This window comes from Capra hircus (genome assembly GCF_001704415.2).
Source record: "Capra hircus breed San Clemente chromosome X unlocalized genomic scaffold, ASM170441v1, whole genome shotgun sequence".
NCBI lineage: Eukaryota > Metazoa > Chordata > Mammalia > Artiodactyla > Bovidae > Capra > Capra hircus.
In genome coordinates this window covers 62,796,871-62,815,143 of record NW_017189516.1, presented here as the reverse complement: position 1 = coordinate 62,815,143, position 18,273 = coordinate 62,796,871, and positions in this window count along the sequence as shown.

Below are 18,273 nucleotides of genomic sequence, written 5' to 3'. Positions count from 1 at the left end.
GCATGGACCACAGCACGCTAGGCTCCTCTGTCCGTTGGATTCTCCAGGCAAGACTTCTGGAGTGGGTTTTCATTTCCTCCTCCCGGGAATCTTCGCAACTGAGGGATAGAACCTGAGTGTCCTGAATTGCAGGCAGCTTCCTTACCGTCTGAGCCATCAGAGAGGTCCTTATTGACTGACATTAATCCAGTATGATTTTACCTTATGGCATTCATGAAGAGGGGCTTTCCAGGAGGCTCTAGTGGTAAGGAACCCACCTGGCAATGCAGGAGACACAAGAGACGTGGCTTCCATCCCTGGGTTGGGAAGATCCCCTGGGGAGGCAAATGGCCTCCCACTCCAGTATTCTTGCCTGGAGAATCCCACAGACAGAGGAGCCTCCATAGAGCCTCCATAGAGCCTCCATAGAACACATAGCCTCCAGAGGAACACTCCATAGAGTCACAAAGAGTCGGACACAACTGAAGCGGCTTAATCCCCACACACACACATCTGCAAAGACCTCACTTCCCACAAAGGACTTATTTGCAGGTGCCAGAGGTTAGGACTTGAAAATTTGAAGTGAGGGGGAAAGGGGACACAGTTCAACCCATTCCTCACGGTAATCACCCACTGAGATGACAGTCTCAGAAAACGTGAACAGATGGTATAAACAGGAACCCTAAATTCATGATGTCAAGCCATGCTTCATCACCGGGTGAACATCAGCACATGTAGGACTGGGAAGGCTAGTGACCTCGTTTCAGCAGCGGATCGAGGAATATAGGTGAGAGGTGAGCTGTTAGGAGTTGACCCTTCTCACACTGGACAGCTGGGCAGGTACAGAGCTGGGGGCCTGGAAGAGTGGGGAGAGATGGGAGGCCTGGAGCAGAGGGACTCTCATCAGTATCACCAAGGAGCATGGCTCCCGGAAGCAGGGAGGAGGCCAGGCTTGCGGACCCTGCAGAAGGTGCCTTCAGAAACCCAGTAGGACCTCCCCTCTGGATGCCATGTGTGCTGGGCTTTAGCAGCGCTATAGGCAATAGTCTGTATCCAAGACCCAAACACGGTTGTCATGAATTGAATTGAAACATCGAGGTAGGACCCCTGTCTTTTTTAAAAAAATAATTTTGTTATTTTATTCAGTTCAGTTCAGTCACTCAGTCATGTCCTACTCTTTGCAAACCCCATGGACTGCAGCATGCCAGGCCTCCCTGTCCATCACCAACTCCCGGAGTTTACTCATGCTCATGTCCATTGAGTCAGTGATGCCATCCAACCATCTCTCTCCCCTTCTCCTTCTTCCTTCAATCTTTCCCAACATCAGGTCTTTTCCAGTGAGTCAGTTCTTCACATCATGTAGCCAAAGGATTGGGGTTTCAGCTTTAGCACCAGTCCTTCCAATGAACACCCAGGACTGATTTTCTTTAGGATGAACTGGTTGGATCTCCTTGCTGTCCAAGGAACTCTTGAGAGTCTTCTCCAACACCACAGTTTAAAAGCATCAATTCTCTGGCGCTCAGCTTTCTTCACAGTCCAACTCTCACATCCATACATGACCACTGGAAAAACCATAGCCTTGACTACATGGACCTTTGTCAGCAAAACAATGTCTCTGCTCTTCAATATACTGTCTAGGTTGGTCATAGCTTTTCTTCCAAGGAGCAAACGTCTTTTAATTTCATGGCTGCAGTCACCATCTGCAGTGATTTTGGAGCCCAAGGAAACATGGTCGTCATGGATTATTTTATCACCTTGTGCTTATTTTTGGCTGTGCTGGGTCTTTATTGCTGCATGAGCTTTTCCCTGGTTGTGGTGAGGGGGGGCTGCTCTCTGGTTGTGGTGTGAGATCTTCTCATTGCGGAGACGTCTCTTGTTGTGTACAACAGGGTCTAGGACACACAGGCTTCAGTAGTTGTGGTTCCCAGGTTGTCGGCCGCAGGCTCAGTAGCTGTGGCACATGGGGTTTGTTGCCCTGAGGCATGGGGGATCTTCCTGGACCAGGGATCGAACCTACGCTCCCTGAACTGGCGGGAGGATTATTTAGCACTGAGCCCCCAGGGAAGCCCCAGGACCCCAGTCTCGATGGTTCCACAGTCTAAGCAGTGTAGACAGGCCTCAGGCCCAGGGAATGGTCACCAGGCCTGGAGTGTAAGCGGAGGCTTCTTCTTGGGCTAAAACCTGCTATCAAAGTAGGAACAGAGGTCAGAGCAGGGGGACTGAGTTGGAAGGTCAACGAGCCTTTCCAGTCTTTCCACCTGAAGCGGAAACATAAGAACAAGGTGATGAGGAGGGGAAGTGGGGAACATCTGAATGTGGAAACTCAAGGGCAGCCACGTGGCAGGGTAAAGGTCGGAGCGACTGGGGATGGACCTGGCTTTCTTTCATCACCAAAAGTCCCTGGAAATGTCTTCTTTGGGGCTTCGTTTGACATCCTGAGAAAGACTCAGAAGGCTCTGACCCGTCCCTCACCTACAGACCGTCAATGTCAAGATCCTGACGCCAACCTGCAAGGCAGCGTGGGAGAGAAGGTCAGAAGAGTCAGTCCTTGAAAACGACGCTCTAAAAATAAAATGCAACCGGAGACTCATGTTTTAAACATGGACGGCTCTGGCACCGCGGCGGCCCTTTGATATAGCTGTTTCGCTGTAGGCTGAATTAATTAATTAATTTGCATCAGGCCTCCGGACTCAGAAGGCTTCTTTCTAAACTCATCTGCATTTCCATAAACACGTTGGCAAAAAAAGGAACCCAGAGTAAGACGAAGAGCCCCACCTTGTCTGGAATCCACTGGCATGGCCTCCGTGTGGGGAAGCTCACATCAGTTCTTGTGATGTGGTGGATTTTAATGCCTCAGTGAGACACTGATTTGTCGCTGGGAGGGACCCAAACTTCAATCTTGAATACCCCTCAGGCTATTTATGTTGTGGATACGTCTGATGTATGGTGGTGCAGGAGTGTCTTTTAGACTCTGTCGTGGGAGAAATTTGTGGCTGTTCAAGGTCATTTTGAGTCATAATCAGTGATGAGAACGCAGATTTTTTTTTTTTACTCCAAGTTTTATTCTTTAGACTATACTAGGCGCTCATGAAATGGCAACACACATTACAAACCTCTTAAGAGTCTTAAAGACAGACAGGTAATACGGCAAGAAACATTTACAGAGCAGGGTGTCGGCAAGGATCGGAAGGCCATATGCAGCCTGCTGCCTGCACTGTCTGACCTGTAAAACATTTTTGTTTCAAACTAAAAACTAGTTCTTTGAAAAGATAAGAAAAAAATCATCAGATCTTTAGTCAGTCTCATTGACCAAAAGGGGAGAAGATCCAAATCAATAAAACCATAAAAGAAAGAGAAGTTACAACTGTCACCACAGAAATACGAAGGATCATGTGAGTGTGGTAAGTCGCTTCAGTCGCGTTCGACTTGGTGCAACCCTATGGATTATAGCCCGCCAGGCTCCTCTGTCCGTGGGATTCTCCAGGCAAGAATACTGGAGTGGGTTGCCATGCCCTCCTCCAGGGGATCTTCCCGACCCAGGGATCGAATGCATTTCTCTTCCATCTCCTGCATTGGTGGGCTGGTTCTTTATCACTAGCCCCACCTGGGAAGCCCATAAAGAATTAACAAGCATATACCAACAGATTGGACAACCTAGAAGAAGTGGACAAATTCTTTTTTAATTGTAGTACGGTTGACTTGCAGAATTGTGTTAGTTTTTACTGTTCAGCAAAGTGATTCAGTTATAGACATACTTACATCCACTGCGGTGTTGGAGAAGACTGTTGAGAGTCCCTTGGACTGCAAGGAGATCCAGCCAGTCCGTCCTAAAGGAAATCAGTCCTGGGTGTTAACTGGAAGGACGGATGCTGAAGCTGAAGCTCCTCTACTGTGGCCACCTGATGCGAAGAACTGACTCATTGGAAAAGACCCTGATGCTGGGAAAGATGGAAGGCAGGAGGAGAAGGGGACGACAGAGGATGAGATGGGTGGATGGCATCATCGACTCAATGAACTTGAGTTTGAGTGAACTCCGGGAGTTGGTGATGGACAGGGAGGCCTGGGGTGCTGCAGTCTGTGGGGTCGCAAAGAGTTAGACAGGACTTGGTCACTGAATAACATCAATATGCTGCTCAAAATACTGAGTCCAACAGCACGTTAAAAGATCACACATCATGATCAAGTGAGGTTCATCCCAGAGATTCAGGGCCTCTTCAATATACACAAATCAATCCGTGTGATAAAACATATTAACTAACTGAAACGCAGAAACCATGTGATAACCTCAATAGACGCAGAGAAAGCTTTCGACCAAATTCAAAACCCATCTGTGATAAAAGCTTTGCAGAAAGGAGGCATAGAGGGAACCTACCCCAACATAATAAAGCCTGTATCATATGACAAACACACAGCTAATGTCATTCTCAATGGTGAAAAAACATGAAAGTATTTCCAAGATCAGCAATAAGACAAGGATGTCTACTGTCCCTACTGTTAATCAACACAGCTTAGGAAGTCCCAGCCGTGGCAATCAGAGGAGGAAAATAAACGGAAGAAATCCAAATTGGGAAGGAAGAAGTGAAACTGTTTGTAGATGGCATGTCACTATACACGGAAGATTTTAACAATGTGGCCAGACGACTACCAGAGCTCCTCAAGAAATTCATTAAAGTCGCAGGAGACACAAGTAATATACAGAAATCTGCTACATGTCTATGCGCTAACAATGAACTATCAGAAAGAGAGAAGAAATAACCCCATTAACCACTGCATCAAAAAGAACAAAAGAGCTAGGAATAAACCAACCTAAAGAGGTAAAAGAAAATCTTTACTTAAAACATTTTTAATAGTTTGAAAAAATCAAAAGAAGGACAGTTTTGTGGCATGAAAAAATATATGGAACTCTACTCTCACTAGATAATCGGCAATCATAACCTTTACTCAATAGGTTTTGAGTATTACTTTCAGTATTTACTCAGAGGAGGTGAAAACTTAACACAAAATGCTGCAGATGCATGTTTATAGCAAGTTTATTCATAACTGCCAAAACGTAGAAGCAACGGCACCCCACTCCAGTACTCTTGCCTGGAAAATCCCATGGACGGAGGAGCCTGGTGGGCTGCAGTCCACGGGGTTGCTAAGAGTCAGACACGACTGAGCGACTTCACTTTCACTTTTCACTTTCATGCATTGGAGAAGGAAATGGCAACCCACTCCAGTGTTCTTGCCTGGAGAATCCCAGGGACGGGGGAGCCTGGTGGGCTGCCATGTATGGGGTCGCACAGAGTTGGACATGACTGAAGCGACTTAGCAGCCACAGCAATTCAGATGGCCTTCGAGATAAGTAAACTAGAACTTCAGATGGTGGAACATTATTCAGTGAGATAAAGAAATGAGCTCTCAAACCATGAAAAGAGAGGGAGGAAATTTAAATGCATATGACTAAGTGTAAGAAGTTAATGTGAAAAGGCCACATGTTCTGTGATTTCAATTCTATCACATTCTGGAAAAAGCATAATTGTGCAGATGATGGAAGTTCAATGACTGTCAGTGGTGGGTTGAATAAGTGGCTCATAAGGGAAGTTTAGGGTAGTGGAAATATACCTTGTGTGATATTATAATGATGAATACATGTCATTATACGTTTGCCCAAACCCACAGAATATACCACACCAAGAATGAACCCTAATGTAAACTATAGGCTTTGTGTGATGGTGATGTATCATTGTAAGTTCATCAACGGTAACACACTGGTTAAAGTAAATTAAGACACTTGCTCCTTGGGAGGAAAGCTAGACAGTGTTTTAAAAAGCAGAGACATCACTTTGCTGACAGAAGTCTGTCTAGTCAAGGCTATGGTTTTTCCAGTGGTCATGTATGCATGTGAGAGTTGGACTGTGAAGAAGGCTGAGTGCCAAAGAATTGATGCTTTTGAACTGTGGTGTTGGAGAGGACTCTTGAGGGTCCCTTGGACTGCAAGGAGATCCAACCAGTCCATCCTAAAGGAAATCAACCCTGGATATTCATTGGAAGGACTGATGCTGAAGCTGAAACTCCAATCCTTTGGCCACCTGATGCAAAGAACTGACTCACTGGAAAAGACCTTGATGCTGGGAAAGATTGAAGGCGGGAGGAGACGGGGACGACAGAGGATGAGATGGTTGGATGGCATCACCGACTCCATGGACATGAGTTTGAGCAAACTCTGGGTGATAGTGAAGGACAGGGAAGCCTGGGATGCTGCAGTCCATGGGGTCACAGATTCAGACACCACTGACTGAGTGAAAAACAGCAGCAATAGAACAGACTGGTGGGGGCTGCTGCTGATGGGAGCAGCTGTGTGTATACAGGGAGAGAGGAGACACAGAGCATCTCTACTCCTCCTGTTCAATTCTGCTGTGGTTCTCAACACTCTCTAAAAAGTGGCCACTAAAAACCGTATGAAACTCAAATACCAGTGTCTGTAAATAAGGTTGAACTGGAAGACGGTCACAGTTAATTCATTTCCACACCACCTGAGGCTGCTTCTGAGCCACAGTGGCTGAGCTGAGTGTCTGAGAGAGAGGCCACCTGACCTGCAAGGTTGAGAATTCGTAGTAGGGGTAGTTGACCTGTCGATGGCTATCGTCTCGCACGCCTAAGTACAAGTCACTCTCTAGTTGTCTCTGGGACGTAGCTGTCTGTTAGGGGAGGCTCACTCTAGAGTCTTAAAAAAAAAAAGTATATCTGAGTAGCTTCTTTATGCCAAACGGTGAACGGAAATGTTTTAAGGAAGCTGAAAATTCCATATGCGTTCTGCTCTTTGTAGTACGAGCAGTTGGACAAGCGTCCAATCAAGGGACTCTTTTTTTTGTGGTCCAGTGGTTAAGAATCTGCCTCACAATGAAGGGGACCCGAATTCGATCCCCAGTCCGGGAACTAAGATCCCACATGCTGTGGAGAGCTAAGCCCCTGTGCTGCAACTATTGAGCCCTAGCGTCAGAAGGAAAGATCCCGCAGGATGCAATGAAGATCCTGTGAGGTGTAACCAAGACCCTGGTGCAGCCACATTAAAAAACAAAACAAAAAAAGAAACAAAAAAAGCATTCAACCAGAGGTCAAGCATTGCAGCACTTACTTATCCACAAGATATGACCAAGACGTGCAACCCAATCACAGGGAAACATATTGGGTTTCTCCTAAAGAATATACTGAGCCACCAAGGAAGGATGAATGGATTCCCTGTGGTGGGACGACAGAGGATGAGATGGTTGGATGGCATCACTGACTCGATGGACATGAGTTTGAGCAAGCTCCGGGAGTTGGTGATGGACAGGGAGGCCTGGTGCGCTGCAGTCCACGGGCTCGCAGAGTCGGACACGACTGAGTGACTGAACAACAGCAATATGCTGCTCTCAGAGGTGATGAACCATAGCTTGGTTCCCACTGGGAGCTGCTTACGGGTGACAGGTCATCGGGGCCTCACTGCCTGCCTGCTCCTTGCCCCTTGGCCACGTTTCTTTCTAGATGGCAAGCGGACGAGTCGAGGACCGTGAAGCACGCAGGTGTGAAAGGCACCTTGCTGCCCTGGCTGATTTTGAGGAAAGCCTCGGGGAACATGCCTGAGTCCTCCCTGCAAGAAAGTCCTCCTTGACTTGGGGTGTGAACACTGTGCGACCTCGTGGTAAGGGGCCGGTTAGGCACCAGGGACGAGGAGGCATCTCTTCGTGGGATTTCAGCACAAAAAAGTGACAACCTTGAACTGATCTTCATAAACCACAGCAACAGGCCAGTAAGAGATAAGTGATTTCGAGGACTTCCCGGTTGGTCCAGGGGCTGAGACTCTGAGCTCCCAATGCAAGGGGCCCAGGTTCCATCCCCGGTCACGCAGCTAGATCCCACATGCCTCGACTAAGACGGAAGATGACCATGTGTGGCAACTCGGAGACCCTGGGCAACTTGGAGACCCTGGGCAGCTAAATAAATAGATAATAAATATCATTTTTTTTAAGAAAGAAAATGACTTCATCATAGAAGTCAGCCTGGCAGAGGTGAACCGAACGGAACACATCAAACACACAGGTTTCGGAGGCAGAAATGTTGCCGCCTCACCTGAAATCTGTGCACCCCCGCACACAAATTGAACGTCTTTCCAAACCAGACTCATCTTCCAGATCACGGCATCAGCAGGTTGTAACTTCAAATTGCTGGGGGTGTGAAAGCAAGTAAATGGAAGCAAATGATTTCTATGGAAGGAAAAAAAAATTCTGACGCCTCCCAAATGCCCTCGTATCACTACTAAGACCGGGTGAAATCTATACTTTGACGATGTGATTGCTCCCACATATGGGATGGCATATATCTACAGTGTACCAAAGCTCTGTCTTAGCACCCTTCCTCAACAGGTAAAGAAAAAGTCAGAATTGGGTTTTAATGATTTTTTTTTGTTTGTTGTAATGACAAAGGCAGAATGGAGGGAAAGGAGTGTGTTAATAATGCAGCTCTTCCTGGGGACTGTCTTCCACAAGGAGGGCTGTGATGAGAATGGATGCTTTTGAACTGTGGAGCTGGAGAAGACCCTTGGTTAGCAAGGAGATCAAACCAGTGAACCGTAGAGGAAATCAACCCTGAATATTCAGTGGAAAGACTGATGCTGAAGCTGAAGCTTCAATACTTTGGCCACCTGATGGGAAGAGCCGACTCAGAAAAGACCCTGATGTTGGGAAAGTTTGAAGGCAGGAGGAGGAGGGGACGACAGAGGATGAGATGGTGGGATGGCATCACTGACTCCAAGGACATGAGTTTGAGCAAGCTCCGGCAGATAGTGAAGTACAGGGAGGCCTGGTGTGCTGCAGTCCATGGGGTCGCAAAGAGTTGGACACGACTGATCACCTGAATAATTCTTTGCTTTCTCTCTTTCCCTCGAGAAACTCGTCCTCAGATTCTGTCCGCCTCTGCTTCTGTCCGCCTGCCTTTCTGCAGGTCCTCTGCGTCTGCACGCTCACTGATCTAGTCAACGGGCACGCAAACAGTTTACCCTGAATTAGTGGGCAAAGCAATTACTTTCCTAATCAAATAAAATGAATGGACTCAGGAAACAGACTAGATAATTTCTTGTTAAGAGCAAGCCTCCCTTTGAACAAGAGCATCACATGTCTCCAATTTTGTATGCAAAATGCGTCTGTGAATGAGTCTAACACATTTAGTTACTTTCAGAAAGTGACAGGTCATGCTTCTTGAAATAATTCAATTTATCAGGGGTATGAGGGTGGGGTGGGGTGTGGGCAAGTATCTTAAGTCATCGGAACAAGGGTGTCAAGCATATTCCTTAAAACCTGTTGGAATGTCCAGTTGCTAAGACAACATATTCTTGTGTCCTTGGAAAGAGACCTGGAGGTTTAAAGCGATTCATTGTGTCAGTTTTAGCCTTGTTTACCCCCAACGCTAAGATCAGTTTTTCATCCTTTCCATCAGCTGAACTGACTTTCTCCTGCAAACATCGAATGCTTTTCAACAAGCCTTTCACGGTGAAATAATAATTCCTATAAACCCTCTTCTCTAAGAAGGCACTGGGATTTAAGACCCCTTCAGTATAAGCTTTCTGGGCCATCTCTACTCATCTCCACTTTAGAGATGAGTTTCTAAAGAGGAACCAGGCAGTTTATCCGTGGCTATTGGATGGCACTTAGCTTGTTCTGTGCCGGGCTCCAAAAGTGAAGATTTTTATTTATGTTGTTGCGGTTTAGTCGCTCAGTGGTGTCTGACTCTTCTGTGAACCCCATGGACTGGAGCCCACCAGGCTCCTCTGTCCATGGGATTTCCCCAGGCAAGAATACTGAAGCGGGTTGCCATTTTCCTCTCCAGGGGATCTTCCCGAACCAGGGATCGAACCTGAGTCTCCTGCATGGGCAGGTGGGTGTTTTTCCCTCTGAGCCATCAGTGGAGTCTGCAGATTTTTATCCTGACGGATAAACACAACTCAGTCTAATCTGCAGACCACTGAAGTGGCGTGTGTTAATCAGTGCAGAGAGCCACTTGTACTATTTTCGATACGATATTCACAGGTGAAAGTTTTACATCAATAGTGCCTTGGAATATTTTCTTGGAATATTTTCTCTCCGGATGTCACGTAGAGAGAATCAGAGCTCAGTGAGAAGACCCACTTCTAAAGGCACACGTGGGTGGGAGGTAATACTTCACTGCTGCAGCGAACGTTCCGATGCTTTCTTTGGAATTTATGTTTCATTTGAGGGTGAGGAAATGCCTCTTTAACTATATTTAAATGGAGGCTGCATGAATATTTAAAATGATGGTAGCAGCCAAAGGAACATTTTCCTCATGAAATGAGCAACACAGAAATTCTCCCCACGACTTTCTCTGCAGGGTTTCAAAGCTCTAAGCCCCTTCTCTGGAAACACTGGTATTCAACACGCTAATTGTGAAAATAAATAGATGGGGAATAAACAGCCTAATGCTAGTTTGCTCTACGGCCGCATTAAAGAGACGATAAACAGACCATCCCAATACGGAACGCTATCACCGAATTTAGTATAAAGACCATGATGATGCCTGGCCTGTTTCTGGACCTTTGCATGTACTGAATCCTCACACCCCCACGCAAACAGACTGCTGCAATTATCTCTGCTTTGCATATAAGGGAACTGAACCAGTGTTGCTGTGGCTCAATCACTCAGTCGTGTCTGACTCTTTGCAACCCCATAGGCTGCAGCCCACCCGGCTTCCCCGTCCTTCACCATCTCCCAGAGCTTGCTCAAACTCATGTCCATTGAGTCGGTGATGCCATCCCACCATCTCATCCTCTGTCATCCCCTTCTCCTACCACCCTCAATCTTTCCCAGCATCAGAGTCTTTTCCAATGAGTCAGTTCTTCCCATCAGGTAGCCAAAGTATTGGAGCTTCAGCTTCAGCATTAGTCCTTCAAGTGAACATTCAGGACTGATTTCCTTTAGGATTGACTGGTTTGATATCCTTTCTGTCCAAAGATTCTCAAGAGTCTTCTCCAGCACCACAGTTCGAAAGCATCAGTTCTCTGGCGCTCAGCCTTCCTTGTGGGCCAACTCTCACATCTGTGCGTGACTACTGGAAAACCATGGCTTGGACTAGACAGATCTTTGTTGGCAAAGTGATGAATCTGCTTTTTAATACGCTGTCCAGGTGTTGCTTAAATTGAAGCATAGCGGTGTAAAATAGTTGCTTGGAGTTCAGACATAAGAAAGGCAAGGAGATGGGTTATGTACCCACGTGTGTTTAGTGGTTGTGAATTCCTGACCTTATCCCAAAGGGTAAAGCATGACAATATCAGGGATTCAGTAAAAATACTTGTAGTAAACACTGAATAAGCACCTGCTGTATACAAAAACACAGGGAAATGAGCAAGGGGGTACGGTATAGTGCAGGGAAACTATACTCAACGTCCTGTGATAAGCCATAATGGAAAACAATATAAAAAACCTATCTATGTGTATAACTGAGCCACTTTCCTGTACAGCAGAAATTGATACAGCATTATAAATCAACAAAACATCAATTAAAAAATAAACAAACACAGAGGAAAACATTGTGCATCTATGGGCAAGACATAACCCCTCTGAAAACTTGTCATGCATGGGAGAGAGAAATGAAACCGAATAACTAGAGAATGAAATTTTGATAAATAAGGGGGGAAAAAACATGCAATTGAAGGAATACACTAAATTCTCTAAGGATTACCTCCACTTTCTGTATGTCTCTATTTTAAATGAGAACATCATAATAATACTGTGTCTCTAAGATCAATGAAATTTTTATATTACTATTTCACTGAATATAAAGTTTCACTACTGAGGGCTCATTAAATTCATAGGTGACAAATCTTTCTTATCCCAATTTACAAGTCTTCTCTCTCAAATTAAGATATGGGATTAATGCTATTCCAAAAAAAAAGAAGAAGAACTAACAGGCGTCTCTAGAATTGGCCAGCATTTCTCTTGGGCGTTTTCCTGAATTTTATACAGCTGCCAATCAAGTCTACTAATGGATATTTTAGCATAAAAAAAATAAGACTTAGAGTCAGACGATAGGGAAACACACTTTAATAAAAACATTACTGGACTGCGGTTTTACCAATCAGCAAATGGAAATTACACTATCTTACCACTTAGCTAACAGGATGCCCACCATGGAGGGAAGTGTCTCTGCTAATTATAGGGAGCAAAATTGACGCATAAAATTAACCATCACAGCAAGGACAGAGCTTTTATGTCATCACCTGTGTGTCTCCTCATGGGCAGTCTAAACATGGGGAAAAAAAAAAAAAGCAAGTGGCCAGCCAGTGTTTGCTAAAGCAGTGAACACATTTCAACACCCTCCAAGAAGTTTGTGTCTGATGTCTAGAGGCTTTTGTCCGACACGAACGCACAGCATCTGCCTCACTCTAAAACTTGAATCAGTTCTGTTGAGATGGATGAAACTGGAGCCGGTTATACAGAGTGAAGTAAGCCAGAAAGAAAAACACCAATACAGTATACTAACACATATATATGGAATTTAGAAAGATGGAAATGATGACCCTGTATGCAAGACAGCAAAAAAGACACAGATGTGTATAGCGGACTTTTGGACTCAGAGGGAGAGGGTGGGATGATTTGGGAGAATGGCATTGAAACATGTATACTATCATGTAAGAATCGAATCACCAGTCTATGTCCGATGCAGGATACAGCATGCCTGGGGCTGGTGCACGGGGAGGACCCGGAGGGATGTTGTGGGGAGGAAGGTGGGAGGGAGGTTCATGTTTGGGATCGCATGTACACCCGTGGTGGATTCATGTCAATGTATGGCAAAACCAATACAGTATTGTAAAGTAAAATAAAGTTAAAATAAAAAATTTAAAAACAACAACAAAAAAAAACTTACTATAGTGTGGCTACACATCACTTTGACCTTCCCCAGTGGCTCCGTGGTAAAGAATTTGCCTGCTATGCAGGAGGCGCTGGAAACACAGGTTGGATCCCTGGGTCGGGAACATCCCCTGGAGGAGGAAACGCCAAGCCACTTGGGTATGCTTGCCTGGAGCATCCCATGGACAGAGGAGCCTGGTGGGCTACAGTCCATGGGGTCTCAGAGATTGAAACATGACTGAAGTGAGCACACACACAAAGAGACACATCAGTCAAACTCCCGTTCCTCGCTTGTTTCTCAGTTTCAACTCAGGCGTCTGTTTTACTGGCAATGTCCTGAAGACAGAAATGAGAGCTGTGACATTCACATCAGGTAAGGGAATGCGGGGAAAGGCGTGGTACGTGGCACAGCCTGCACAGATGCTCTTGCTGCTGATGGCAATAATGTGTGGTCAGTGGCTTCAGTCCTGTCTGACTCTGCTCAACTCCATGGCCTGCAGCCCGCCAGGCTCCTTCGTCCATGGGATTCTCCAGGCAACAGTACTGGAGTGGGTTGCCATGCCCTTCTCCAGGGAACCCTCCTGACCCAGGGATCGAACCTGCATCTCTTACGTCTCCTGCGTTAACAGGCGGATTCTTTTCCGCTAGGGCCACCTGGGAAGCCCGCTGGCAATGAGTATAACAAGCCAGAGGATGAGGCTTGAACCACCACCTACATTCAAAATCAAAGCTGAGTTCACGGGCTAGCTTCCTCTTTACCTGAGGTTGGGGTTACCTACTGAAGTCTGTTTATCAGCATGATGTGTGTGTAGGGGAACAAGTCATCGTGAGCGATTCCGATTTTCTCCATTTTTGGAACAATGACAGCTGTTGTTATCTGATCTCCATCACTGTTTGTCCCAGTTGGAGCTTACGTGTATATGTGCGCGCACACACACAGACTCAGTGGTATCCAACTCTTTGTGGCCCCATGGACGGCAGCACACCAGGCTCCTCTGTCCATGGGATTCTCCAGGCAAGAATACTGGAGTGGGTTGCCATGTCCTTCTCAAGGGGATCTTCCTGACCCAGGTATAGAACCCACATATCCTGCGTTTCCTGCATTGGCTTAAGGGTCAAATAGAAAAAGCCACCTAACCATCTGTATTTACACCTGAAAATCATATATAAGGGAGATTGTTAGCTCTGAAGTTTTACAAACATCTCACGCTGGAGGCCTCTGTACTGTAAAACATCAATAAACAGTGTTTGCATCAGTCCTTGCTTTCCATCATTAGTCAGGAACTGAGTTAGCAGAGCTAGGTAGTCCTGCAGTAACGAAGCTAAAATACAGATACGATAATGCAAACTGACTTCCTGCTCCTAAGATGTCATGAAATCTTGTAGCTACATACTTAACCACTAATTAGTACACAGAGGTTCAACGGTTACATAATGGCAAGCTTCTACCTCGATTGCTCCTGGTTTTTTAAACACAGAATTAAAGGCAGAAATCTTTAGGGTGGATATATGCACCGGAGAAGGCAACGGCACCCCACTCCAGTACTCTTGCCGGGAGAATCCCATGGACGGAGGAGCCTGGTGGGCTGCGGTCCATGGGGTCGCTGGGAGTCAGACACGACTGAGCGACTTCACTTTCACTTTTCACTCTCATGCATTGGAGAAGGCAATGGCAACCCACTCCAGTGTTCTTTCCGGGAGAATCCAGGGACGGAGGAGCCTGGTGGGCTGCCGTCTATGGGGTTGCACAGAGTCGGACACAACTGAAGTGACTTAGCAGCAGCAGCAGCATGCACAGAAGGATCGAATTTGTTGTTCAGTCGCTAAGTCGTATCTGACTCTTTGCAACCCCATGGACTGCAGCGTGTCAGGCTTCCCTGTCCTTCACCGTCTCCTGGAAGTTTCCTCAGATCCATGTCCACTGAGTCGATGATGCCGTTCAGCCATCAACAGTAGGTCAAAAAGAGATTAATTTACATGTCATTAGAAGCAAACGTCATTAGAGTTAATATCCTTAACAATCATGGGATAATTTGAGGAAAAGGCATTTGATCGTATGTGCTCATTAGAGATAAAAAAAAATGAATGAGTGTGTGTACAGATTTGTGACCCACATAACTAGCCCTGTTACAGATTTATAGAAGATAATTATTCAAGAAAAAAAACAAACAAGATTAAGTGTGAATCTTGAAAACAATATAATTACTAGCTATTCTGAAAAAATGTACAATCTTTGGAAATAAAGCCCTATGTCGCTCCTGCTCTGGTTTTAGTCCTGCATGTCGGCTCTTGCTACGGGGGTAATAATGGCTTCTCAATCACTGAAGCCTGACTTGGTTTATTTTTTGTCCCCTCCTGTACTTCTGATCTATCTTTTCCAGTTTCCTTACTTTCTGTTCTGGAGAAGGAAATGGCAAACCCACTCCGGTATTCTTGCCTGGGAAATCCCATGGACAGAGGAGCCTGGCGGGCTACAGTCCACGGGGTCACAGAGGGTTGGTCACGACTGAGCGACTGGGTGTACACTCTTTCTAGCCCATCTGTAAGGTGCAAGGACCCTTCACAGAAGAAAGGCTGCAGCTTCTATTAATACAGACGGATGCCTCATCCCAGCATAGAAGATCTCTTCAATGAGAAAACGACCTTTTCTTTTGCTTTCTAAAGGAAACAAAAAGCCTTCTGGAAAACTCCATGGAAAAGGCAATGACTGAAAGGTTCTGGTGTACAGCTGAAACAGGAGATTTCAGAAATGATCTGATCTATCTATCTGCAGCACGCTTTGGGCATCACTCAGAAATAATACCATGCTCTACATTGGATAGCAGTTGGGCGTCCCTGGTGGTTAACTGGGTAAAGAATCCGCCCGCAATGCAGGAGACCCAGGTTCAATCCCTGGGTTGGGAAGATCCCCCTGGAGAAGGAAATGGCAACCGGCTCCAGTATTCTAGCCGGGAGAATCCCATGGACAGAGGAGCCTGACAGGCTGCAATCCATGGGGTCACAAAGAGTCAGACACGACTGAGTGACTAACACACTTTCTGCACTGGTCAGGCACTGCAGTTTGAAAGCAAATTTAGGTATTCCTGTCACGTGTGTGATTATAAAAAGCAGAAATGATAAACTTTTCAGATATGTGATATTAGACCTTGATTTTGGCTAACTCTTATTATCTAGTATCTCGGATAGTCTGATTAAAGTCATGATAATGGTTCTTGGCATACAGGGACAAAACATATTCAAATCATGTTTGAATGGTTGAAAAATAAATCTGTGTTCTCTAAGAGTGAAAACGCAGTTGGTCTGAGTGCATTGCTCCTCGGGTGTTTGATGGAATACTCTAATCAAATGAATTATTCCTAGGGTGAGCTTTCCAAGAAAAACTGTGACTCTTTTTGTGGCCAGTACATGGCTGGGTGTCTGTGGTGTCTCTATTTCTCTGTGTGAGAAAACTATACTATGGTATAAAAGTTAATTTTGGAATCTTTCAGGAAAGAGACACTGAGATATTAAAGATATTAATAAACATAACCCAGAAAAGACTGCTCGTTTGCAATGCATGGACTCCCAAAGCAAATATCATGGTCTTTAAAATGAGATTGACTGTCTCGCCGTGGGCACAATTTTCTATAATATGACACTCTGCAAATACAACTCAGGATTAAGGTTTCTTTTATTACGATTTTGACAAAACACTGCAACCTTGTCAGTTAGATTGAGATAACAAGGACTGAAACTCAGTCCTTGAAATACCCTGTGATGTCCATTTACTAGAGAAATTAATGCTATTTAAATGGGTCGAATCTCACAGGACGATGATCACTGCAAACCTCCAACCAGACATGGAGTCATTATTTGCATTTGCACAGTGCATTTTATCTCATAAAGGAGTTCAGTTCAGTTCAGTGGCTCAATTGTGTCCGACCCTTTGCGACCCCATGGACTGCAGCACGCCAGCCCTCCGTGTCCATCACCAAGTCCCAGAGCTTGCTCAAACTCATGTCCATTGAGTCGCTGATGCCATCCAACCATCTCATCCTCTGTCATCCTATCCCTCTCTGAGATGATAATATGATGGCCAAGGTCTGAATCTAGGCAGTAAGAAACACATGAAGTAAAAGGTACGTGACTTCATATAGTCAACAGGTATTACACATCTTTACATTACTGACAGATTAGGTGAATAGGGTATATTATGGTGTATTCCGCATCAACACAGAAGTCAATTGGTGCCCACGCAACCATTATGAAGTCTACGGCTAGTGTTTTGGCTACTGTTCACAAACGCTCCTGAGGAGACCATCTGGACGCTGAGCTCTGGAAAATGCTGACAAGAACTGAAATGGTGGTTCGTTCCTAAATTATTTTGTTTGCCACACTTGTGGCATTCCTAAAGATATCACCCACTCAGAACGGATGGTCTATTTAACAAGGCCATTCCCTACCTGGAAAAGCGGACGGGGTGAATGTTGTGGAATACACGACATCATTTTCCACTCTCAAATCACGTTTGGGAAAAAAAAAAAAGAATTACAATGGTTTATTATCCACACACCCCAAGAGAGCCTAATACAAGAGTCACTGTACTATCTCAGAATTTCACAAAGCCTGGACCTAAAGAAAACAGATCTTTTGAAACTGACATGAGAAGGTTGGTCACAGTGATTTCTCTGGTGGAGTGGAGGCAAGGTTGCTCTGAGTTTAATCAGCCACTATTAAAACTTACTCTCGCACAAGCTTGACCAGCCAGTTCTAAAGGATGTCAACCCTGAGATATCATCTCATGATGAGAACCTGTCACAATGGCTATCATCAAAAAAAAAAAAAAAATAAAACCAACAGTATGAATATCAAACATCAGTGAGGATGCGGAGAAAAGGGAACCCTTGTACACGACTGAAGGGATTGTAACTTGGTGCAAACACGGTGGAGAAGAATAGAGGTTTCTCAAAAAACTAAAAACTGAAGTACCATTTGACTCAGCAAATCCATTCTTTTGGGCTTATATCTAGGAAAAATAAAAGCAATCATTCTAAAAGATGTATACTCCCCAAAGTTCATAGCAGCACTGTTTACAATACTGGAAGATATGGAAGAACCTACGTGTCCATCAACAGATAAATGGTTAAGGAAGAAGTCATATATATATATATATACAGACATAACAATATAATACAACAGAATACTATTCAGCCATAAACAGACTGAAAATCTGCCATCTGAGGCAACATGGATTAGACTTGGAGGCCGTTATGCTAAGTGAAATTCGTCAGACAGAGAAAGAGAAATATTTTATGATGAGTGTGGAATCTAAAAAAGACAACAAACCCAGTGCATATAAATGTAACATTTGCATCATATTGCAGGCAGTGAAGACTGCAATAAGCATGTCTAAAAACAACACACAGACCTTAATTTT